The following is a 25,720-nucleotide window of genomic DNA, read 5'->3' on the forward strand; positions in this document are numbered from 1 at the left end:
GTGTCTCCATTTCTAAGGACATTTGTCAGTATCAGTAAAAAAGTCTAGAGAATTCTTTACCTCAAAACAGCGTCGATCTGAAAACACTGTCAATTAGTCCAATCTGTTTTAATGTATTGCACCTTGCATACGGTAAAGCCCTGCTTGTCCATAAATGTGGTCATGATAAAAGTTGAAAAAATCAAAAAGAAAGTGTTCTCCACTAATATTTAATATTTTCACCATAATGGATTTTAAATTACATAAGCCGATTTCTTTTTCTGTTGACAAGATTATTACCTGCCCTTTAAATAAAAATGGTTAATAGCCTCTTTAAACAGGATTGAATATTATTGAAAACAGGAAGTTTTGCATAAAAAGCAAAAAGTTCGAACCAAACGAGAACCAAAAAGTAAAATCCAAAAGATTTTGCATAAACTCTTAGTTTGAGCAAAATAATTTTGATAAATCAAGCAGAAATCCATAAGAGAAGGAACCTTAAAATGAAGAAAAATGAAAAGAATGAATGAAAGCAAGCTTAGAATGAACCTAAGTTGCCGTAAGTAAGGGTGGTGATGTTTAGTGCGGGCTAATCAACAAAAAACTTCAAAAATCCTCAGAAAAACCGGTAATTTAAGGCCATACTTAAAGTTTATTTTAGCTCTTTGGATGCAAGTTTCGAGTAGGGACTATAAGAATGATTGATAAAACCCAGCAGATTAAATACGATTTTACGTTTTATTCTGACACAATCTTCCTATATTAGCTGTCTTATAAAACAAAATTGAGTCTTCGTCAGTATGGATATATACACTGTCTGTGTCAACTAGAATTTCCCTGTGGACATTGAGATTGGCAAAGCCATTTAGCCTACTTTCAGACGTCACGTTTCTTAGGTAGGTCTTGATTCTCCGAAGTGTAAAAGGAGCGCTCTGTTGTGCTGGTCGATACAGGTATAGTGATTAAAATATTAAGTAAGATATGGATGTTCGGAGAGATTGCTTTGCCACAAATATTTAGAAAATCAGTAGCATTGACATGGTGTGCCTTGTTCCGTTAGAGAAATTTTTGCCATATTTTTCTTTCCGCCATCAAACGTTTAAGGTGTTGTTTTCCAAATTTTCTTCATAAATTTCGATCAACTTCAAAAATGGCTCTTTCATCTCTTTACTTTCTTCACTATTCTGTGGATAAGTGTGAAGCAAACAGTGAAACCCTTTTAAAATATTCTTGTGCTTTAAGAGACGTTCTTCTATAAAGTTTTACACTTTCAATTCAGAAGATGAATAAGTTAATTCTTTAAAATTGTTCTGTGCTTTCGGCTGAGACATTTCTTCTGTGTATCTGCCTGTCTACAATCCTTGTAACACTAATTGTAGTTCCATTCAATTTGGCCAAAGAAAATAAAATCAGTGAAAAATAGAATGTTAAACTTTATTTTGCTGTGGGGGGAGGGAAGGTGTCAGCACGCCATAAGTTGAACACCTTACGAATCGTGCATGTTGTTTCAATATCAATGGCGGGGTGTCCATATTGCTGATGGACGGGTTCTCTTTAGTAACAAACGTAGTGAGAGCCAATTCAAGTTTTTTCCAATTTCTTTTTGTAGCTCTTTAATGTTAACAATGCTTGATATTGCAACAGGGCCCTTGACTGATACCTAGTGCTTTGCTCAATCTTTGACAAAAATTTTTAAGGCCTACTACCGCTCTATCTTGATAGGTCCATAGAACTTGCTTGCTTGCTTCTTTTTTTATTTTTTTTACTGAACTAAGTATTTACAGTATACATTACAATATAATACTCTTCTGATCTTGTCAAGTGCCTTACAAAAGGCTCTTTAGAAGGGCAGTCCAGTAGACGTGAAACAAATATACCCTCATTCAAAATTTGATTCAATCCAAATTTCAATTTTTAACCCATCAACTAACAGTGGTCCCCCAATTACCTAAAAAAAAATTCACATAATACCAATCTATTAGCTTTATACAAGTTCATAATTTTTCCTTTTTCCATTTCAAACACCATAATTAGTTAAGGCCTTTTCATTGCAGTTGCCCTGAAAAATTAAAAAAGTACACCAGCTTTGCCTGAAAAACTTTATTGAAGACACGGCTGAATGTGAAAATTGCCTTTGCTTTTGAAATTTATTCTGCTTTTCAACTGGCTGCAAACTACCACGTTTTCTTATATTTTCTCATAATGTCGATAAATGAGTTTCTTAAATTGAAATTGCTGGAACTCAAATAAGGAGAAATAAATGTAAAAATATCGAACACATATGTAAGTTTCTGAACCGTCTCTATTTGACAATTAAATAAAAAAAATAATTTTTTTAGCTGAAAGTAAGGAGCGACATTAAAACTTAAAACGAACAGAAATTACTCCGTATATAAAATGGGTTGTCTCCTCCGCAATCCCTCGCTCTTTACGCTAAAGCTTTTAATTGTTTTAAAAAGTAGAATTGTGGCAAAGAGTCAAACTTTAGCGTAAAGAGCGAGGGATTGCGGAGGAGACAACCCATTTTATACACGGAGTAATTTCTGTTCGTTTTAAGTTTTAATGTCGCTCCTTACTTTCAGCTAAAAAAAATTAGTTTTTTTTATTTAATTTCTGAACGTTTTTGAATTAATGTAGGCTTGGTTTTGGCTCTCCCCACATAAATTATTAAAATGAAATTTGTATATTAATTCTTTTTTTGGATAAATGGCTTTCTCTTAGTTTTGATCAGACGATTTTGAGAAATAAGGGGTGGAGAAGGAGGCCTAGTTGCCCTCCAATTTTTCGGTTGCTTAAAAAGGCAACTAGAACTTTTAATTTTTAACGAACGTTTTTATTAGTAAAAAAATATACGTAACTTATAAATTAGCAACTTACGTAACAAACTTTCATAATCTTATATTTTTGTTATGTATACAAGGGGGTTTGTATCCTCGTTAATACCTCGCTCTTTACACTAAATCTTAAGTTTTGTCCCAATTCTTTGAAAATGACCCCTGAATCAGAAAGGCCGTAGAATAAATAGTTGAAATTACTAAAAATACTTTAGCATAAAGAGCGAGGTATTTATCTCCTCCTAAATACCTCGCTCTTTATGCTAAAGTATTTTTAGAACCCTTCATATGCGTAATAATCTCTGTTCGTTTTAAGTTTCAATGCTACTCCTACCTTTCATTTGAAAAAACGTTTTCATGTTTATTTTTCATTGTTTTCTTATAGTAATGCTAGAAAATCATGCGCCCTTTTCCTTGAATTTTTCTTCCCCCATGACAGATTCCTCCAAGGAAAGATCCTCCAGCATAGCCCCCTCCCCTCAGCCCCACCACCCAAACAAAATAAAATCCCCCTGAAAACGTCTACACTTTCCAATAACCATTACTATATGTAAACACTGGTCAAAGTTGTAACTTGCAGCCCCTCCCCCAGGGATTGTAGGGGAGTAAATCATCCCCAAATACATAGTTATTATGGTTTTCGACTATGCTGAACAAAATGGATATCTCAAAATTTTGATCCGTTGACTTTGGGAAAAAATGAGCGTGGGAGGGGGCCTAGATGCCCTCCAATTTTTTCGGTCACTTAAAAAGGGCACTAGAACTTTTCATTTCCGTTAGAATGAGCCCTCTTGCGACATTCTAGGACCACTTGGTCGATACAACGACCCCTGGGAAAAAGAAGAAGAAAAAAAAAATAAACGCGCAGCCGTGATTTGTCTTTTGGCAAAAAATACAAAATTCCACATTTTTGTAGATAGGAGCTTGAAACTTCTACAGTAGGGTTCTCTGATACGCTGAATCTGATGGTGTGATTTTCGTTAAGACTCTGTGACTTTTAGGGGGTGTATCCCCCTATTTTCTTAAAAAAGTCAAATTTTCTCAGGCTCTTAGCTTTTGATGGGTAAGACTAAACTTGATGAAACTTATATATTTAAAATCAGCATTAAAATGCAATTCTTTTGATGTAGGTATTGATATCAAAATTCAATTTTTTAGAGTTTTGGTTACTATTGAGCCGGGTCGCTCCTTACTACAGTTCGTTACCACGAACTGTTTGATACGAGAGAATAAGGACACGGAAAAAAAACGAAGCTATCCACAGTAAAAAAGAAAATAATAATTTTGCAAAAAAAAAAATCTTATTTGAGCCATGATTTCAATGAGGCTTTTTCAGGAAAAGACTTCGCGCTTCTGATTTTTTTTTTTTTTTTTTTTTTTTTTTTTTCTTGGTAACTAAGCGGATTTGAAAATTGTTTCCACTCAACCAATTTTGCCTAAGAAAGCTATAATAAAGAAAGGTCAGTACTTGGAATTCTATTTTTTTTTTTTTTTTGTTGTTGTTGTTGTTGTCCTGTTGCCTTGCATTGTCTTGCTTTGCCTGCTTGGTCTCCGAACTTATTTAAGAAAACGCTCTAGTATGTTACTTTAAAAATCTAACCCAAAATACTACTCGAACCTTATTAGAAACTATATAGGATTAATCAAAACATAGCTCATGTTTTGTATACAAAATATTTTGTTGCTAAACTCTAATTCAGCTCAGGTTCGTTTTGATGAAAATTGGCATTATTGCATTGTCAATAGTCCTTATCGAATTTACTTGTTCTGGCACTTGGTATTAACCAAGTGACATATAGCAATCGCCAATTCTGTCAGTCTGTCTGTCGGTCCTGGTTTTGCTACTTTAGGCACTTCCAGGTAAGCTAGGACGATGTAATTTGGCAAGCGTATCAGGGACCGGACAAGATTAAATTATAAATAGTCGTTTTCCTGATTTGACCATCTGGGGGGGGGGGTGACGGCCCGGTTAATTCGCAAAAAATAGAAAAAATGAAATATTTTTAACTTATGAGCGGGTGATTGGATCTTAATGAAATTTGAGGTTTGGAATGATATTGTGTCTCAGAGCTCTTATTTTAAATCCCGACCGGATCTGATGACATTGGGGGGAGTTAGAGGGGGGAAACCTAAAGTCCCGGTTTGGCTACTTTAGGCACTTCCAGGTAAGCTAGGACGGTGAAATTTGGCAAGCGTATCAGGGACCGGACCAAATTAAATTAGAAATAGTCTTACGAAGGAGTGATCGGATCTTCATAAAACTTCATATTTAGAAGTGACTCAGTTCTCTTATTTTAAATCTCAACCGGATCCAGCGTAATTGGGGGGAGGGGCAGTTGAAGGGAACCGCAAACCTTAGAAAATACTTAAAGCGGTGATATCAGGATGAAACTGGATGGGAAGAATAAAAACCTGTCTAAGACACGTGACTGACATAATCGGACCAGATCTGCTGTCTTTAGTGGAGTTGGGGGGGGGGGGGTAATTTTGAAATTGAGGTATTTGTAACTTACGAAAGGGTGACCAGATCTTAATGACCTTTGATATTTAGCTCTAATTTTAAATTCCGATCAGATCCTGTTACTTTGGGGGGAGTTGGAGGAGGAAACCGGAATTCTTGGAAAATGTGAAAATTGGTGTATTTTTATTTTACGAATAGGTGATCGGATCTTAATGAAATTGGATATTTAGAAGGAATTCATGTCTCAGAGCTCTTATTTCAAATCCTGACCAGATCTCTTGACATTGGGGGGAGTCGGAGGGGGAAATCTTGGAAAACACTTAGAGTGGAGGAATCGGGATGAAGCTTGGTGGATAGAATAAGCAAATGTCCTTAATACGTGATTGACAGAACCGTACATGATTCGCTCTCTTTGGTTGAGTTGGGGGGAGGTGTTCAGTGATTTGGCGAGTTTGGTGCTTCTGGACCTACTAGGACGATGAAAATGGGTAGACGTGTCAGGGAGCTGCACAAATTGACTTGTTAAAGTCATTTTCCTAGATTCGACCATCTGGGGGGCAAAAGGGAGAGAAAAATTAGAAAAAATTAGGTATTTATAGCATACGAGTTTGTGATCGGATCTTAATGAATTTTGATATTTAATAGGATATCGTGACTCAGAGCTCTTATTTTAAATCATGACCGACATTAAGCCTCTTATTTTCCTTTCAAATCACTCCATTTATTCATGGAATTTTGCTAGAGCTCATACCATATGATCTCTTGGCTCTTAGCTCTTCTCGCCTCGTCACAAGTGCCATATGAGCTCTTAGCTCTTGTTTACAGTTTCGGCTACTATTGAGCCGACGGTTCGTTGCTACGAACTGTTTGTTTATCGTGCCTTATGTGAATATTAGGAATTTTGTTTCTTTTGTCATTACCTGCTGTCTTTTTCTTTCTATTGTATTCCGTTTATTGCTAATTTTACAACGAATCATTAATAAACTCAATTTAAGTATCTGAGTATGGTAAAATTTATTTAATTCCAATGTCTTTCTAACAGGTGTTTTTTTTTTTTTTTTTTTTTTTTTTTTTTTTTTTTTTTTTTTTTTTTTTTTTTTTCTAGTACTGACTACTTAGGATGGAAAATTTTCTAACAATCATTTAATTCCGCTTTGCTGTGCATTTTATGTTATTTTACACAAATTCATTTTCCGTAAATATATTTTATTTTTTGTACATCCAAGGATGAATGGTAGAAACAAATCAGAAGAAAATAAAGCAATCTATTTCTTCACTCAAATGGGAACGTTGTTTCAGAAATGATACTCTTTCGAAATGTTGTCTTTTCCGTTTTTGTTTTTTTTGTTTTGTTTTTTATGTCGTTGTTAGTTTTTTGATCCATAAAAGCTGCATTTTAAGTAGCTGTGCCATATAGTTACTATGCAACTAAAATTAAACACTTCCCGCGTCAAGTGGTTAAGTAGTGACTTCATTATTTCTAGATTTCTGATTGTCTTTACAATGCTCGATCAAACTGCAAATTTTAGTTATAATCTTCAGTAGACCTCCAAATATATTCTATATGTAGGAGTTGGAGCGCATTTTCCCAAATCAAGTTAAAATGGCTCTAAAAAAAAAAAAAATATGGCATTTGGTACCATAAAGGTACTATTTAGTACTATAAAAGTACTATAAAGATACTTTAGTAATGTATAGGTAAGTATGTTCTAAAGAAAACTGGCCCGTTTCTGTTGATGCTTCGGTCATGCAGGCTTATTTTAGTTTTGACAAGATCTTTGAAAAAAAATTAAATTTCAACTGGGGGTGTATGGGTTTGGGTGGAGTAAACAGAGGGATGGGAGGGACAGTTGCCCTCCCCTGTCCTATAGAAAATTACAACCCTGTAGCTAGTCAATTCAAAAAAAAAAATGAATTTGGCCTAGCAGGGTCAGTTGTGACCACCTTATCAATGTAGACTTTAGCCAAAAATCGTCCGCACTGGGACACTCATCCTTTTTATTACCAGATAAATGTCCTTTTTCTCTTTATTATAAATATTCTTCAGGCGCTCTTTCAGTGAATCGTTTTTTCAAGCTTAAATTTGGCAAAAATTATATTGGCTTACTGCGTTAGTGTGTTTTTATGAGTGACCATACCAGCTGACTTAATCCTTTTTTGGTTATTTTGCTTTCTTTCTATAGTCAATTGAAGTTACAAACGCTGATTGACAAAGGTTTCTTCTTATTAATCAGCACTGGTCCTTGAAAAGAGAGGACTTTACCTTATTTTCATTGTACTATTTCGAGTTCAGTTCATATTGAGCATCTAGTGACATTGTGTTTAAGTTTTGACCTGTGATGCAGTCTAATGAATCGATCTTTTTTTTGCGAAACTATGGGGAATTCACTATCTTTAAAAAATTACATGGACAAAAATCGGGGACAGTACCCATATCATACTTATTTGCTGCAATATTAACACAGGCCAAGAATATCAATGAGATTCAGAGGCTATGCAAAATTAATTGTTATTTAATAGGCAGTTTTAAAGTGAGTATAATTTATCTGCAATTTTCAAAATAAACAAAAAATGCTGAATAAAATGGGTGGTCAAAAGAGCTTTGGATTACCAAGCTGTAACCCTATTTCAATAATAAACCCCAAGCTGGCTTTGCGGTTACACCTAGAAGGTTCCAGAGATCTCCAAAAGTCAAAGAGGCTATTTTAAGAGTTTATGTTCATTCTTTCAGCGTATTCTCCCCCTCTCCCCTGGAAACTTCCACCCCGTGGGAATTCCTCCTCTCCCAGGCAGATCCCCACCCATATTCTTCCGGAATAATTACACAAACTGATTATTGCTGGAAAAGTAAAGTTACCAATGCTTGTAAATTGGTTGTAAGTTTCCCCGCTTTTTTTAGTCATCTGCTTGAGAATTCAAATATTCGACTGTAAGTAAAAATTTTATCACAATATTTTTATTTAGCTAACATTTTCTATGAAGAGTAGTTTTGTCGCATAAGTTCTTAATATTCAATTAATATTTTGCCAGATGTTCAAAAAAATCAAAAGTATATATGAACATGAAAATTTTCAAAAAGGCAACAGTCACATCTCAAGACTGGTTTACATTATTAAGTATAGCCTACATATTAATTTGAAGCTTATTTTGTTTTCAGTTAAGCGCAAATTGTGTTCTGGTCTTGAAAAGGTACGAGGATTATCAGCCCTATTCATGTTAATTTTTCCTCATTTTGAGTTTGACTCAGCTATTTATTCAATACAAAAACACAGGTTTTTGTAACTGCAAGTAAGGAGCGATATTAAAAAGATCAGAAATTATTCCGTATATGAAAGGGGTTAACCGCTTCTCAACACCTGGCTGTTTACGCCAAAGTTTGACTCTTTCTTACAACTCTACTTTTTAATTCAATAAAAAACTTTAGCGTAAAGAGCGAGGCGTTGAGGAAGGGATAACCTCTTTCATATACGGAATAATTTCTGTATATAAAATAACAAAAGCTACTTTGTTTTTGTTTAAATCCGGAAAGTTTTTTAATTAAAGCAGTCTTGATTTTGGCTCACCGCGCATGAATAATTCAAACTAAATTTGCATATTTTTTTTTTTTTTTTTTGGCTAAATGTTTTTTTCACAGTTTTGATCGGACGGTTTTGATAAAAAAAAAGGCGGGTGGGGGAGGAGGAGGCGGCCTAGTTGCCCTCCAATTTTTGATTACTTAAAAAAACAACTAGAACTTTTTTTTACTAACGTTTTTCTTAGTAATAAATAAATGTAACTTACGAATTAACTTGTGCAACTAACTTCTATATTTGTATATTTTTATTACGTCTATGAGGCGTTTCGCCCCCTCTTCAATACCTTGCTCTTTTCACTGAAGCTTGAATTTTGTCCCAATTCTTTAATAATGACCCCTTAATCACAAAGGCCGTAAACTAAATAGTTAAAATTACTAAAAATACTTCAACATAAAGAGAAGGGTATCATGGAGGAGATGAACTCCCTTATTTACATAACAATATCCTTTCTTCTTAGGTTTAAATGCTGCTCCTTACTTTCAGCTGATTTTTTTTTTACTTTTTTTTTAATTAATGCCAGAAAATGCTGAAGCCCATTCAAGGAAAATCTCTTCTCTCATGACAAACTCGTCCACGGAAAGATCCTCCCACGTAACTCCCTCCCCCTCAACACGAAAAATTTTCCTTGAAAACGACTGTACACTTCCCAATAATCCTTACTATATGTCAACAATGGTCAAAGTTTGTAACTTAGACCTAATGTTTTTGTCGCTTAAAAGGGCACTATAAATTTTAATTTCCGTTAGATTTAGTCCTCTTGCGACATTGTAGGGTCACTCGGTCGATACAATCACCCCTGAGAAAAAAAAAAAAAAAACAAATAAACACACATCCGTGATCGGTCTTCTGGCAAAAGAAAATACACAGCTCCACATTTTTGTAGATAGGAGCTTGAAATTCCTGCAGTGGGGTTCTGTGGTACGCTGAATTTGATGGTGTGATTTTTGTTTCGCCCCCTCTTCAATACCTCGCTCTTTTCACTGAAGCTTGAATTTTGTCCCAATTCTTTAATAATGACCCCTTAATCACAAAGGCCGTAAATTAAATAGTTAAAATCACTAAAAATACTTCAACATAAAGAACAGGGTATCATGGAGGAGATGAACTCCCTTATTTACATAACAATATCCGTTCTTCTTAAGTTTTAATGCTGCTCCTTAGTTTCAGCTGAATTTTTTTTCACTTTTTTTCATAATTAATGCCAGAAAATCCTACAGCCCCTTCTTTGAAATTTTATTCTCTCATGAAAAACTCCATGGAAAGATCCTCCGACGCAACTCCCTCCCCCTCAACACGAAAAATTTCCCCTGAAAACGACTGTATACTTCCCAATAATCCTTACTACATGTAAACAATGATCAAAGTTTGTAACTTAGACCTTATATTTTTGTCACTTAAAAAGGGCATCATAAGTTTTAATTTCCATTAGAATTAGTCCTCTTGCGACATTGTAGGGCCACTGGGTCGATACAATTACCCCTGAAAAAAAAAAAATAATAAACACGCATCCGTGATCTGTCTTCTGGCAAAAAAAAAAAAATCCACAACTCCACATCTTTATAGATAGGAGCTTGAAACTCCTGCAGTGGGGTTCTTTGGTACGGTGAATTTGATGGTGTGATTTTTGTTAACATTTAATGATTTTTGTCATTAAATGACAAAATTAGTCATTTAGGCAAATGCAAAATTTTTTTGACAAAAAGTCATTTAATGACTTGTCATGTTATGGCCAAAGGGGTGTTCCCTGCTATTTTCTAAAATAAGGCTGATTTTTCAGTTATTTTTTCACTTTTAGTAATCTTCTCAGGCTCGTAACTTTTGATGGGTAAGACTGAACTTGAAACTTATATATTTAAAATCAGCATAAAAATATATTTCTTTTGACGTAACTATTACTATTAAAATTCCATTTTTTTTAGTTTCTGTTACCATTGAGGCAGGTCGCTGCTTATTACAGTTCCTTACCACAGACTGTTTGATCGTAATTTCTGTTTGTTTTGAGTTTCATTTATTTATGAATAGTGATCTGTGGTAGTTTTTCGCTTGGGAGATCATTAACTTTATTTTTGGCTTAATTTAGCTCTATTTTTTTGAAAAGAAGTTTTTACATTAATTAAAAGTAAAGAAATAGATGAAAACATTATAGTAGTTTCCTTTAAATGTAAATGCAACACTGTGACAACAAGCAGGCCAAATATATAAAGTGCACAAATTTGTTATTTTTTTAAGTAAAACTAAGCTAAGTTGAACAAGCCTGAAATGCAGATAATTAAGCAAAGCAGTTCAAAACTATAAGGGTGGAAGTAGGTTCACAAAGGTCAGTTTTTGCCCAAGATTTGTTACCTTTGAATGCCTTCATCTGCCTCTTTGGTAGTTAGGTTAATTTTAGGTATTCGTTTTTCGTTTATTCTTTTTATTTGGTTATTCTTTATTAGACGTTAGTTATTCTTTTTTTGAACTCTTCGCTTCAAGATTTTAATTTTTTTTTTTTTTCTGTTCTCTTTCAGATCTGTTGTCTATTAACTGTTATTCCGTGATTTGAGTTATAGATGGTGTTTAAACACAATCACAGGACAACAGTATAGACTACATTGGATTCAAATTCATCACAATGCCCATACAGGTGTTCTATTCACAATGCTCCAGTATATTCAGAATGCTCCATTGCTAAAGGAAGATTTGGCTTAATGTTTGCTTCAATATTTCAATCTTTTTTGCTCATCCCTTACTAAACGAATTTAATGCTATCCAAGCACTTCTGCTTCTTCCATGGCCTCTGCTCCTCTGCCAAGGAACGGCTTCGACAGTCAACAAACAACATTTTATGGCCATTTGTTTGACATTTTATTATTTTAGTTTGACTTAAATTATTTTAATTTGATTGATTTTCTTTTTGAAAGGACATTGAATTTGTAAATACACTGTTTTTATGCTGGCGATAGCCCCTGGTTGACGAATAAGCGTTGTGTTTTAATGGGTATTTCTAGGTTCTTTTTAGAAGGCCTGCGCTAATTTTTGAATCGCATCGATGGAGAATATAAAACACCCATAGACAAAAACACAATGCTCCTGATGGGTTTGTCGGTTTGAAGAGTAAAGAGTCGGTTCTATCATCTAAGTGTTAAACCAAAAAACATGGGGGCAATAGCATTATTTCAACCTCCTTTCCTTTCTTTAGGAAAGGAAATAAAACATAAAATATTGATTTTAGCTAACGAAATGTTAATGACATATTTCCAGAGGTTTGGATAATGTAATTATTAAAACTTTAAGGACTGACATCTATTAAAGCCAAGTTGTTACGCGCAAAAAAATTGAAAATAGTTTGCATGATTATTTTGGTAGGCTTTCAGTTAATGTTCCTCCGAGTAATTCTTCACATAGTTTTATTCGATGTTCTCTCATAAACCTTCTAATGTCTGTCCTGTAACATTCTGTGCGGATACAATGGATGATGAGGTGTGCTAAGGTCTCTATCTGACCACAATAGATGCAATTCGGATCTTCTCCATAGAAAAGAGAAAGATATGATCTTGTAGCTGCATGTTGTGACCTAAGTCGAAATGCAATTTTTCCTTCTTCTCTTGATAAACTTTCATATAACTTATTTTCAAATTTCCTTCTGGTCTTCTTTGTAATCAAAAGATTTCCAGAGCGATTTCTATTTTCTTCAAAGCTAAACTGTTTTATCTGCTTTATTATGTCTTCTATCTGGAATACTATTGTCGGTGTCGTTGTTTGCATTATTTGCATGTCTGTACTGGCGGCCATTTTAGCTGCTACTTCAGTTTGTTCATTACCCTCGATATAAATTTATTTAATATATATATATATATATATATATATATATATATATATATATATATATATATATATATATATATATATATATATATATATATATATATATATATATATATATATATATATATATATAATATATATATATATATATATATATATATATATATATATATATATATATACGTGTACATATATATATGTATATATATTTATATACATATATTGTATATATGTATATATAAATATATATTTATATATGTATATTATATATCACACATTGTATATATATACTAGCTGTTGGGGTGGCGCTTCGCGCCACCCCAACACCTAGTTGGTGGGGGCGCTTCGCGCCCCCCCAAGCCCCCCCGCGCGCGTAAGTCATTACGCGCCATATTAGTTACGCGCCATATTAGTTACGCGCCATTGTAGTTGTGTCCCTGTGTCCCACCTGTGAATATAGATAGATTTATATATGTGTTTCAAACTACGTAAAAATTGCGAATATACAACATTCTTGGCTTTCCCATTGTCTGTCCATATACAAAGCCGTATGTACTAATAATGACGTCATATGCAAACGCTCTTTTTACAAACAAACAAACATGCATACACACAACTCGTTTTTATATAGATAGATAGATAGATAGATACAATACAAATTAACTACGTAAAACTTGTGAATATACAACAGTCTTCGCTGTCCCATTGTCTGTGCGTATAAATAGATTGTCAGGTTTACCGACCCTCAAAGATGCAACATACAATTGTACATTGGTAAAGCAATCTGTATTAAGATCTATACCGCATTTTTCTAGTGATTGCCCTTGAGCTTTGTTGATGGTGGTTGCAAATGCTAATCGAATTGGGAATTGCAATCTTTTAAATTGAAAAAGCAGATCCGTTGGAATCATGGGAATGCGAGGAATAAGAACAGCCTCACCCTCATAAGGCCCTGTCAAGATTGTGGCATCTATTAGGTTTTCCATTGTTTTTTTTTACGGCAAGTCACGTGCCATTGCAAAGCTTTGGTGGGTTGATATTTCTTAAAAGTATTATTGGTACGCCTATTTTTAGTTGTAGCAGGTGTGGTGGACACCCTGAAGGATCTATGGAATTCAAAAATTCAGATGGATAATTAACCGCTTCATTTGGTTCCGAAATACAAATTAACTGCGTAAAACTTGAGAATATACAACATTCTTCGCTGTCCAATTCTCACTGCATATAAATAGATTGTCAGGTTTACCGACCCTCGAACATGCAACGTACAATTGTCCATGGGAAAAACAATCAGTATTAAGATCAATACCACATTTTTCTAATGATTGACCTTGAGCTTTGTTAATGGTGATTGCAAATGCTAATCGAATTGGGAATTGCAATCTTTTAAATTGAAAAGGCAGATCTGTTGGAATCATGGGAATGCGAGGAATAAGAACAGCCTCACCCTCAAAAGGCCCTGTCAGGATTGTGGCCTCTATTAGGTTTTCCATTGTTTTTTTTACGGCAAGTCGAGTGCCATTGCAAAGCTTTGGTGGGTTTATGTTACGTAACAATATTATTGGTACGCCTATTTTTAGTTGTAGCACGTGTGGTGGAAACCCTGAAAGATCTATGGAATTTAAAAATTCAGATGGATAATTAACCGCTTCATTTGGTTCCAAAACTGTGTCGACTGACTTGTAAAGGACTGCCTGGTCTTGAATCTTGGTCAAAACAATATTGTTGATTTCGTGGACGTCTATATTTTTGGGTGCGAGAATCGCTCTTTCACTTAGGCATTTATTATTTTTATAATTTTTTAGAATATTCGGAAATACTTTTTCAATCAATTCATTTTTGGACGTCACTAAATTACAGAAATCAGCAGGTAGTTGTATACGTCCTGAAATTGAGTCTACTGGGAGCTTTCCGTTTCCCATTGCCAGCAATTGATCTGAAAATGTTTGCATCGTTTTGCAATCGGACACGCATATTTGTAGTTAATTTTAATGTTTTTACGTGTGCCCATAAATTAGAATTTTTCAGGCAAGCATTCATTTCGTCTGCAGGAGTTGGTCTAGGTATTATAGGTAATGTTTGCCTGAAATCTTCCGCAAGCAATATTAAGGTGCTGCCAAAGGGTTTCGACTTCCCTCGCAAATCTTTCAAGCATTGATCCAGAGCCTCGAGCGATTTTTTGTGTGCCATTGTGCACTCATCCCAAATAATAAGTTTGCATTGCTGCAATACTTTACCCATCCCAGATGATTTTGAAATATTGCACGTGGGAGTTTCTGTAGAATGCAAGTTCAGAGGCAATTTCAAAGCGGAATGAGCAGTTCTTCCACCAGGCAGCAATGTTGCGGCTATTCCGGACGACGCAATTGCCAACGCTATATCATTTTTAGATCGAATTGATGCCAGAATCAGTTTTATCACAAACGTTTTACCAGTACCTCCTGGCGCATCCAAAAAGAAAATTTCTCCAACGTTGTTATCGACACAATGCATTATCGTATCATAAATGTCTTTTTGTTCCGACGTTAACTTGGAAATGTTATTTTGTACATACGACAATAGATCACTCGTACTGTAACTTTGTTCACGATCCAATTCTACACATGTCGAAACAGCAGCGATACGGTTAGGTGAAGGCATTCCCAAACCCTGAAGAGGTTTGTTTGCCATACTTATGCAAAAATCTTCTATAACAACTAAAGTGTAGTTATAAATTTCTGGTGTAAAATCAAAAGTCATGTCTGACGTCTCTAACTGTTTTCGATGAAGTATATCTTCGGACATTTTTGATTTATATTTTTCCCATAAATCTGTAGGAGCTGATGGAGAGCAAGTTGTTAAAATGATGCCAAACAATGCACGAATTTGACTTGGGGTTGACGTTTCGCACGCGTCATTGATGCAGTTATCCCAGTGTTGGTCATTCTCCAATAAATTCAGAGCTTGGCATGCACTACGGTAAGTGTCATGTATAGTACCATTTACAGTCCTCAAATACTCAAAGGATGTCGGACCGGGTACATTCACCAAAAGCAGGCGTAGAAAGAAGCATTCATGTTGATTGGGATGAACGGTGTAGAGTCTTCCTATCGTGGTATCTTTGAAGATGGTAGGTTGGCCGTCGACTGACTTACCCTGTTTTCGACGTTCAAATACTTTATTTTTAGTATTCCACGTGTAATACGAAGGCACTTCAGTATACAGCAGTTTTTTCGCAAAAGAATCATTTTTGCAAAGCGAAAAAAAAGCTGTTAATGTTGTATCCGGTGGATTCAGGACTCTTTGTTGCACGTTGGTTTCCGTGAAATAAACACGTTGACCATTCTGTAAATGTACCGCTAAGTGAACAACAGCTGGACTACGTTCATGTATCGGAAATGAAAGAATTCGCCAAACAGCTTCATTACTGCTTATGTATCTTCCAGCCTGATATTCTACGATTTCATCGAAATCTTTGATTTCGGACTGCAAGCCAAAAACTGCCATGTCACTGCCTTTGTTGACGTATTTACATATATATTTGATTGCCTTTACGGAGTTACAGTATTCAACGTTTATGTGTACATTAAATGTTTTTGATAATAAAGGGGAATATGGAACAACCCACTGGTTATCTACTTCGATGGTGGTACCGTTACGCTTCTTTATTATTGCTGTTTTACCGCCATCTTCAGTAGATCTTCTTCTATATTGTGGGTAACCATCATTGCCAGTAATTGTTTTGGGTACTAAAAGTCGAGGATATTGCTTTGTGCACCCTCCTTTGGCCATGCATGGTGAATTTTCGTTCAGTGCACCGCAAGGTCCATGTATCATATTTTTTACAATAATATCATGTAACCCCTTATCGACATTTTTATCAGGTATTTCAGCGGAAATCACATCATCAATTTCGTTTGAAGTAATTTTTTTATGTAGCCAGATTAGTATATTTGCGTGTGGCAAACCTCGTTTTTGCCATTCCACTGAGTACATCCAGCATCGCACTGACCCAAACACTTCATGTTTTACAAGGTAGTTTATCAGTGATTTCAACTTTTGCCGGAAGACACGGGCCGTAATGTCATGCCTATGAACCGCCGATTGTCCTTGAAGTAAAAGCTGCAGTATCTCGTCCCAAGATTGATTACATGTAAATGTAATAAATAAATCTGGACGACCATAGAGACGAACATACGCAATAGCATCTTGAGCATATTCATGCATATGACGGGGACTGCCAACATATGACGAAGGTAAAATTGTTAATCTTCCAACGTTTGTGGTATTACCGTCATTTATAACTGCATCTCGCAAATGAATGTATTGTTCAGAGCGGAGCTTGGTCTGATTCAGGCGGATATATAGCAAACGTTCTGATTCAATTTTAGCATACATATCAACCATAAATTGGTGAAACAATTCACGGCATTTTAAAATATAATTTTCTTCATCCTGCCGAATCATTAGTCTATAGGAATAATAATGCATTGCACTGCATTTCTTATTCATTTCTTTGTTAGTGGCTGGATTCATCAATTTAATATTAAAGTGATAGCCGTCGGCTCCATCCCAAAAAATGATAGGATATTGTAGGGCATCGTAGCATCGATGAGTTTCAGCAATTCTTAACAACTGAGCGTTTCGCTTATGTAGAATAATATCTCGAGGTAAAAACTGATCACCGACCATAACGATTGCCACTTCGTCGATAGTCGGAGCATTGTATCTACGCACATGTTGGCCAGGAGGCGTTTTGTCAGCGGAAATAACAATTTTATGAGTATCAGTAGGCATCAAATCGATGGCTGTTTTGAACAGACGCACTAACTTATTATTTTCGTGGAAAAGATGTTGCAATTGGGAAACGATTGTCCTTTCAACGTTGGGAGAAATTTCGCAACGTGCATTCAATTCAGAATTTCTATCACTGATGAAGTACAATTGTAAAAATTTATGATTCTCGCCTGAGAATGGTAGAAGGGACCCTGCTTTATGATAAATTTGCCCTTTTACTTTGAAAGTAGACATAAATTGATCTGGATTTTCGATTTGGGCTCCAAACGACGTCATTTGGAAACATGAGTTGTATTGTCTGATTTTTGACAAAAAACGCTTAGATTCTGACGTAGTTCCAGTAAGGAAAGTCTTCAATGGCTCTGGTGGTGCAGCCAATAGAGGAAGTTTAACTTTTCCTGAGGCGCAACACATTCCCATTGTTTCACCATTGAATTTCAAGGCCTTGCAATAGGGACAAATTTTAGACATTGTCCCGATTTGAACACATCTACTCAAGCTATAATCATCGACTGGGTTGTACCTGAATGCCAGGCGATAACTTTCAGATTGCTCTGATTCCTCGGCACGCTTTCTTTTCTTACTTTCTCTATCAGCAGCAAGCCTGTTTCCCTGCTGGTCTTTTGATTCCTCGGCACGCCTTCTTTTTTCACTTTCTCTTTTAGCAGCAAGTCTGCTTCTGCGTTGCTCTACTAGTTCCTCGGCACACCTTCTTTTTTCACTTTCTCTTTTAGCAGCAAGTCTGCTTCTGCGTTGCTCTGGTAGTTCCTCGGCATGCTTTCTGTTCTTTCTTTCTCTATCAGCCTCAAGCCTGTTTCCCTGCTGGTCTTTTGATTCCTCGGCACGCCTTCTTTTTTCACTTTCTCTTTTAGCAGCAAGTCTGCTTCTGCGTTGCTCTAGTAGTTCCTCGGCACGCCTTCTTTTTTCACTTTCTCTTTTAGCAGCAAGTCTGCTTCTGCGTTGCTCTAGTAGTTCCTCGGCACACCTTCTTTTTTCACTTTCTCTTTTAGCAGCAAGTCTGCTTCTGCGTTGCTCTGGTAGTTCCTCGGCATGCTTTCTGTTCTTTCTTTCTCTATCAGCCTCAAGCCTGTTTCCCTGCTGGTCTTTTGATTCCTCGGCACGCCTTCTTTTTTCACTTTCTCTTTTAGCAGCAAGTCTGCTTCTGCGTTGCTCTAGTAGTTCCTCGGCACGCCTTCTTTTTTCACTTTCTCTTTTAGCAGCAAGTCTGCTTTCGCGTTGCTCTGGTAGTTCCTCGGCACGCTTTCTTTTCTGACTTTCTCTATCAGCAGCAAGTTTTTTGGCATAGACTCTTTGAGCATCTTCATCAGTCATTATAAACTTAAGCATTAATAGAATCCTACGCGAACATACGTCTTATATAACTTGAATGACGTCACGCCTTCAAAGCAAAAATGATGGCAACTAATTTCATGATGTCAGCCGAAACATGACGGCGAACATATGTCTTATATAACTTGAATGACGTCACCTTCAAAGCAAAAATGATGGCAACTAATTTCATGACGTCAGCCGAAACATGACGTCACCTGATCCATCCACAGATCCACACACAGACAACTTATTTTTATATATATATAGATAGATATACTCTCTCTCTCTCTCTCTCTTGCTTTTGAACACTACTTAGGAATTCAGTGATAATTTAAGACTCTATTCAAAGGATTTTACGACCTATATTTTTCTTGAGAACAGCAATTAAACCACTCCTCCAACGACTTAACGGACACACTCTGGTTCAAACCTCCTTCGAGGCGGTATAAAATAATTATCACAAGACTATATAATCCAGAAAAACACATTTTTAAGCTAACCAGTATCGTTTTCCCAGCGCCAATCTATAAGAAGAACTCTATTCGACCCTATACGCGAAAAATTAGTAAAGGATTATAGTCTCCTACAGACCTACATCCAATATTTTGATAATAATTAATTCAGTGATCAAAGGGCTATAATTTGAATAAGCATATTATTTCGCTACTTGAGTGAGAATTCCCTTGGGAGCTGTGGATTTTCTTATTGATATTTTCCTTATCATTGACCTATATAATATAGGTCAGGAGCGTGAATATAATTAGGAATATCCGATATTTAAAGGCAATCATGCTGCGATAAGGGTGACAGGAGAAAAGTAAGCAGATTGGGGTGAGAGAGTTGTTGGCAAGAGCCATGGTACCCGCTGGGCTTGCCCCTTAAATTACCGGGACACGGTAGACAGCCTTCAACTCAATATGGGACTTCTCTCGCAAGTGAGGCAAGTGACCGAGCGAATATACCTGATATCCCTCTTAAGAATTTCGACATCAACACAGATCCTCCGACTGCTGCGGAAGTCATGCATTTAGCAAAGAATTTAAAAAATGGACGAGTCCTGGGTATAGATGGCAGTCCGGCGAAAAAATCTGAAGTACTCAATTAGTACCTGCATATCCATTTGGCTCTCCTTTTCACCAAAATATGGACCTTAAGGAAGGTCCCAAGATATTGGAGCAGAGGCATTATAGTCAACCGCTTCAATAGGGGAGACTTAATGAACTGCCGTAACTGGAGAGGCATCAATCTTCTCTCTGTCTCATCCAAACTATTAGCCTCCGTCATTTTATAACGTCTACAAAAAGCACTAGACTCGAATCTACGAGAAGAGCAGCATGGTTTCAGAACTGGGAGATCATGTTCTAAATTAATATTTGTAATGAGAATGCTTGTCGAAGAATCAAAAGAACGGAACAAGAAGCTTACCTCCTATGAAGAATCGGAATGTTGTGTTCAGACTGAAAATGGTACAACCAGATTTTTCAAGACCATGTCTGGTGTTCCTCAAGCGTGTGTACTTTCCCCCATGCCCTTTATAGTAATAACGGATTATGCCCTGAGATTCGCATCGGGCTCCGGGGTAAAAGTAAGCAACAATCAACTGTTCAATCTGGACTTCGCGGACGACGTTGTCCTTCTCGAAGAGTCTAAAGAACGGTTGCAGCAGCTACTTGACACCATCACCGAGAACGCAGAAAATGTCGGGTTAAAGATAAACATTGACAAATCGAAGAGCATGGCCATCACAAGCTCACCACTTGTTCTCCATTGCAAAAACAAGGATCTAGATTAAGTCTAGGAAATTCAAGTACCTAAGTAGCTGAATTGACTGTGATGGAGAGATTTCGACGGAGATTTAACGTAGAATTTGACAAGCTACAGGTGTGATCAATAGATTGAAGCCTATTTGGAGAAGTAGCAAATGTTCAATGCGACTGAAGCGTCGACTCTTCAACAGCAATGTACTCTAAATTTTCTTTTACACCCAGCTTGAAAAAAGGATCCTCGCATTTGAAAATATGAGCCTCAGAAGAATCTTGAATACAAGCTGGCAACAAAAATTACAAATGCAGAAATACACAGAAAAACACGGCAACCTCCAGTCATAGAATTGCTGAAAAGAAGGCGGTGGACTTGCCTAGGTCACGTTCTTCGTATGGAAGAGAGTCGCCTTCTTCGAAGAAGCCAGACGGCAGAAGAAAGCGAGGCCCCCTCAAAAATACATTGAGACGAACATATATGACCACACTACTACCTGGAATACCTGATGTCCGTGAAATACCTGATGACTACTCAAGAGGTAATTTAGAGTCCTCAGTGGACGGACTTGTCAGTGCTAATCAAATCGGCTATTCACGCACTTTTTGGCTCCAGTTTATCGACAAAGCCGCTTTGAACGCGGTCCTGGAGTCGAGAATTTGCGTTGGAGGAAATATTCCACGCTAAGCCCTCAAAATCGATTCGACATCGGCAGCCCTGGATAGAGGTCACAAAAACCTACAATTAGACATGAAGACAATGTGTCATTATCTAAAATAACTCATTGAGAAATCATAGGCAGCGCAATAACGCTGCCTAAGGAAAGAGCGATGTGGGTGCAATGTATTATTTATTTTTATTATTATTGTTGTTTTTTTTAGACCAGGGTACTTCCTTTCGAAGGAATTGTCTTAGAATCTTCAAAAAGGGATCATTGGATTGGAAATTGGAAGGCCTAGTGCCCTTTTTCATAGTTAAAAATGATTGATGTGATTAACACCCTTCCCACGCCCACTATTACTCCAAATACATCCAATCAAAATTTTGACATTACCATTTTTTTCAACGTAGTTGAAAGGTGCATAAATTATGCCTTTGAGTATGAGCCCCCCCCTCAAAGCCATCAAGGCAAGAGTTGTAAGTTATACCCTGGGTGCATGTAAGGTTAATACAAAAAGGGTGATCGTATAAACTTCGAAGGGGGTGGATTGGTTATTAAAACTTCTAGCTACTTTTAAAGATGCAGTGATCGGGGGGTGGATACCTCCCCTACACCTCTTATTTTCCTGAAATACAACTTACAAAAATTTTAAGTAAGCCATTTGTTGCCACAGAAACTTCAAAAAAAGCTCATTCAATTGAAAAATGAAGGGGCTAGTGCACCTTTTAATAGCCAAAAGTGATTTGAGGGGAACTATCCCCCCTCACACGCTCATTATTTCCCCAAACACATCCAATCAAAGTTTAAAGATAGACAGTTTATTCAGCGTAGTTAAAAGGTCCAAAAATTATGTCTTTGATGATGACATCCCCCCTGCCATCAGGGCAAAGGTTGTAAGATATGCCCGGGGGCATATGTTTTTATAGAAAGGGTGGTCGTATAAACTTCAGAGGAGCTCATTGGATTGGTAATCAGAAGTTTTAGTACCCTTTTTAAGATTCAGCGATCGTGTAGGGGATAACCCCCCCCCCACAGTTCATATTTTCACAGAATGTATCTGATAGGAATTTGAGATGGCTATTTGTTGTCGTACAAAAATTCAAAAAATGATCATTCAATCGGAAAATGAAAGGGTCTTTTTTAATAGCCAAAATTGATTACAGGCCAGCAAGCCCCCCTCCCCCGCCCAACAGCGATTTCTTAGGAACAGTTTGGTGTGTGAAGTTGAAACTGATGGGGCTTATTGTGAGGGATGGTGAACTAACCAACAGAAAATATTTGCATCCTAATGCTAGCAATACCTTGATAAAAACCTTATATGTTAATTATAAGTTAATTATCGAAAATAATGTTATTTTATACAAATGGATACATGGTGAGGATTTTAGCCTATAGGTCCCCTTTGTCATTTACCTTTTTTTCAGACTCTTTTCCAAATTATTTATAAAGATATTATGCACCATTCCTGGTCTCTTTTTCTTTCTTTTTTTATTTGGTACTTGGGTTTTATTTCCCACGTTGAATGCAAAGACGTCAAAAATTGGCTCTTATGCTGATAGTCAATTAGTAGAAAAAAAGGTGTATTGGCTTATCCGTTCAAGAATAAACCATAAGATTAAGGATAAATCAAATTCTTCTAATGTCTCGTCATTATCATGTGCTATTCTAAATAGGAAGCTCATATAAAATAATGCAATTAATTGATTCAACTGTGTTTTTTTTTTACATATTTTGAAAAAATTTTTGAATCAACAGCGTAGATAATGTTTAAGTTTCTATGTGAAAACAAAAAGGAAAATAGAAATGGAAGAAACATTTTATTTTAACTTCTCTATACTAAAATGACGAATTAAGTTAAAAAAACTTGAATCTTTCTATTATTTTTCTTATTGCTTGCTAACTCTTAGATTAAGTGAAATATTGTACGTTTATAAATACCTGTATCACACTCCTTGCTCTTTAATCAAAAAATTACAAAAGCTGTCTCATCCTTTACTTGCTCCTAAATTTTATAGCATTAGTGTAATGGTGAAAGTTCATTGTCCAAGATATAAGCTGTCTTCTGCCAGAGCATTACTTTACACACCCCTTACCCCCCCCCCTCGATTGTTCCTTGGTTCAAAAAGTTATTTCTAAAAAATGTTTTTGTTGAAAAACAAAGAAAAAAGAAGAACCAATAAAGAAAAAAATCCTAAATGGCCAAGAACCTTTTACGGACACATGAGTCGAACCTCCTTCAAGGCGATATAAAATAATAATCATAAAACTATTTATTCCAGAAAAACAAATTTTTGAGCAATCACGGCTCTTTCTTCCGGCGCCAACTTATAATACAAACTCTGCTCAACATTACATCAACCCTCAATATATTCAAATTCCTTTGCTAATACATAATATTACATGCCGAATAAGTTGATGCAAACAACTACTAGCATATTTGATTTTTCTCTTTGCACAAATTAAAGCTATTTTATATTTCTCATTCCTGTTTGAGTTTGATCAAGAGATGGATTCTCCAGAGGGACTGCAGGGTTCAAAATTTTTAATAAGCGAATAAGGTTGAACTTTTGTCCAACTTCCTGAATAACTTATACTGCAAGAAAAAAAAGTGACATATGTCAACAAGTTAACAAAGACTAAATTCGAATCTATCGTCGTGTCACATAGGAGACAATCTCTGTGTGATCCATTAAAACTAAATCAATTGGATTAAGCTCAAAATCAAACACCTCATATAACTCTTTAAGGCAAAACACTACGGATAACCATTAGAGCATGATGACATTTCTACCCTTTTTTTTACCATAACTTCTTCCCTATCAGTACGTTTTATAGTTTTCACTCCTCCTATATAAAAAAAAATGAACAGTTTATCGACGATAATATCATCAGCACACGATTAGGACGTGACATCTTATTAAGACGTAACATGATTAGGACGTGACAATTCTTGGTGCATGACATCTTATCTTGGGGGGATGGAGTCAATTAGTGGAAACAGTCAATGAAAATTCCAAATATGTGGCAAGATTTTGAAATATATCAAGAGATTTCGGGGAGGAGAGAGGTACGGATTCTCCTAAAGATGAAATAGATCTAAAGGTAACATATGTGTCATTATTAACCGATCAACCCATTTTGAAACTACGTTTCTTTTTAAACCAGATGTTTTAAAACTTTGGCTTAACGTGACAATTCTTTTGAACCAATTTTTTATGTTGGCGATTTTGGTAAAATCATATTTGAATCGCTGGAAATTCAATGACAGGAAATTAAAGCAGCAATAAATATATGATCAGAAGGTTTTTACACACAACAGATAACTCCAAACTAATTGAAATCGAATAAACGGTAAAAAAGGATTTGCTCAGACTTGACTTTATGCATGTGATTTTCTAACAAAAATCTTTTTTTTTTATCAGCAGTAAAACTTTCAAATTCTAAACTTTATCTATCATGGTTATAAAGTCAATCTGACTATTTAACAGTTTTTCAGAAATCAATCCGAGGTTTTAAGGTAAAAGCACGAGATTCAGTAGTCTTAAATTTATAGTCACAAGGGTATGCCCTGGAAACAAGAATTAAAACAAAAAAATGGCAAAAATCTGTTATTATTGTTATTTTTGTAGGACCAAATTTAATCAAGTCCATTCTAAAATGCAGCTCTACACATTCTTCACACAAAAGCACATGAGAAAAACTACATAGGGAGGGAGAGCAAGCCCGAACACAGAAGGAGGAAAAGGTTATGGCCCCAAAATCCTAACCTTTTTGGCAGTATTTTGAACGCATTATCGCTTAAACTTCAATCCTCTTTTTTTTCCGTGTTTTCACATCCTTCTTTTAAATAGAATCTTGGGTTTAAGCCTGTGGGTTGAAGTGAACCAAATTCTGTAAAAAAGAACAAAAAATATGCTTTCCACAAATTTTCATGAAAAGCTCTTATAGCTCACAGGTAGAGGTCGTGGCTTCAATGGCTCTCCTGCGGAATTTTAACGCTTTGTACATCGATATGGGAATCAATATAGTTCTAGGTATATGATTTCTATTACGGGATATACACTACGCAAAGTAAAACATCCTGCAAAGTCATGAGGGGAAAACCTACATTAGCTGTAATAAAAACTACTTTGCAAGCGTTTGACTATTTCAAAAGAATTTCTAATAGAGAAGAAACGCCGCAGCTAAAAAAAACGCCGCAGATGAATAAATAACTAACTGACGTGTTGTTTCTAAAGAGAGCAAACTCAAGAACGGCAGAGACGTAGGATCTGAGTTAGTACACAGATGATCTTAGTGATCACTACAAACAACCGAAGACGGGGATAGTTGGAAATTAGGATCACTCACTACTTTTTTCAAAGCACAAAAGAACTTAATTTAATATTAAATGAAAAGAAGAAGACTAATTTTATAATCAAAATTTTGATCTGGAAAATAGTTTCTAAATAATTTCATTCAGGGAGCAATAAAACTAGCACCAGAACTAGAAAATATTGGCTTCTTTTGGAAAAAAAGAGATAATATTCTGTCTGAGTAA

At 35.9% G+C, this 25,720-nt stretch overlaps 1 long non-coding RNA gene across 1 annotated transcript; it reads left to right on the forward strand.

Moving 5' to 3' along the window:
* The first annotated feature begins 4,205 nt into the window (after positions 1–4,205).
* On the forward strand, positions 4,206–11,730 carry LOC136042601 (uncharacterized). The gene is made up of 2 exons (XR_010621357.1): positions 4,206–4,273; positions 11,357–11,730. It is a non-coding gene; the product is annotated as an uncharacterized LOC136042601 (long non-coding RNA).
* Positions 11,731–25,720: the final 13,990 nt, after the last annotated feature.

The sequence above is a fragment of the Artemia franciscana genome, unplaced genomic scaffold (assembly GCF_032884065.1).
Source record: "Artemia franciscana unplaced genomic scaffold, ASM3288406v1 Scaffold_1575, whole genome shotgun sequence".
Taxonomy (NCBI): domain Eukaryota; kingdom Metazoa; phylum Arthropoda; class Branchiopoda; order Anostraca; family Artemiidae; genus Artemia; species Artemia franciscana.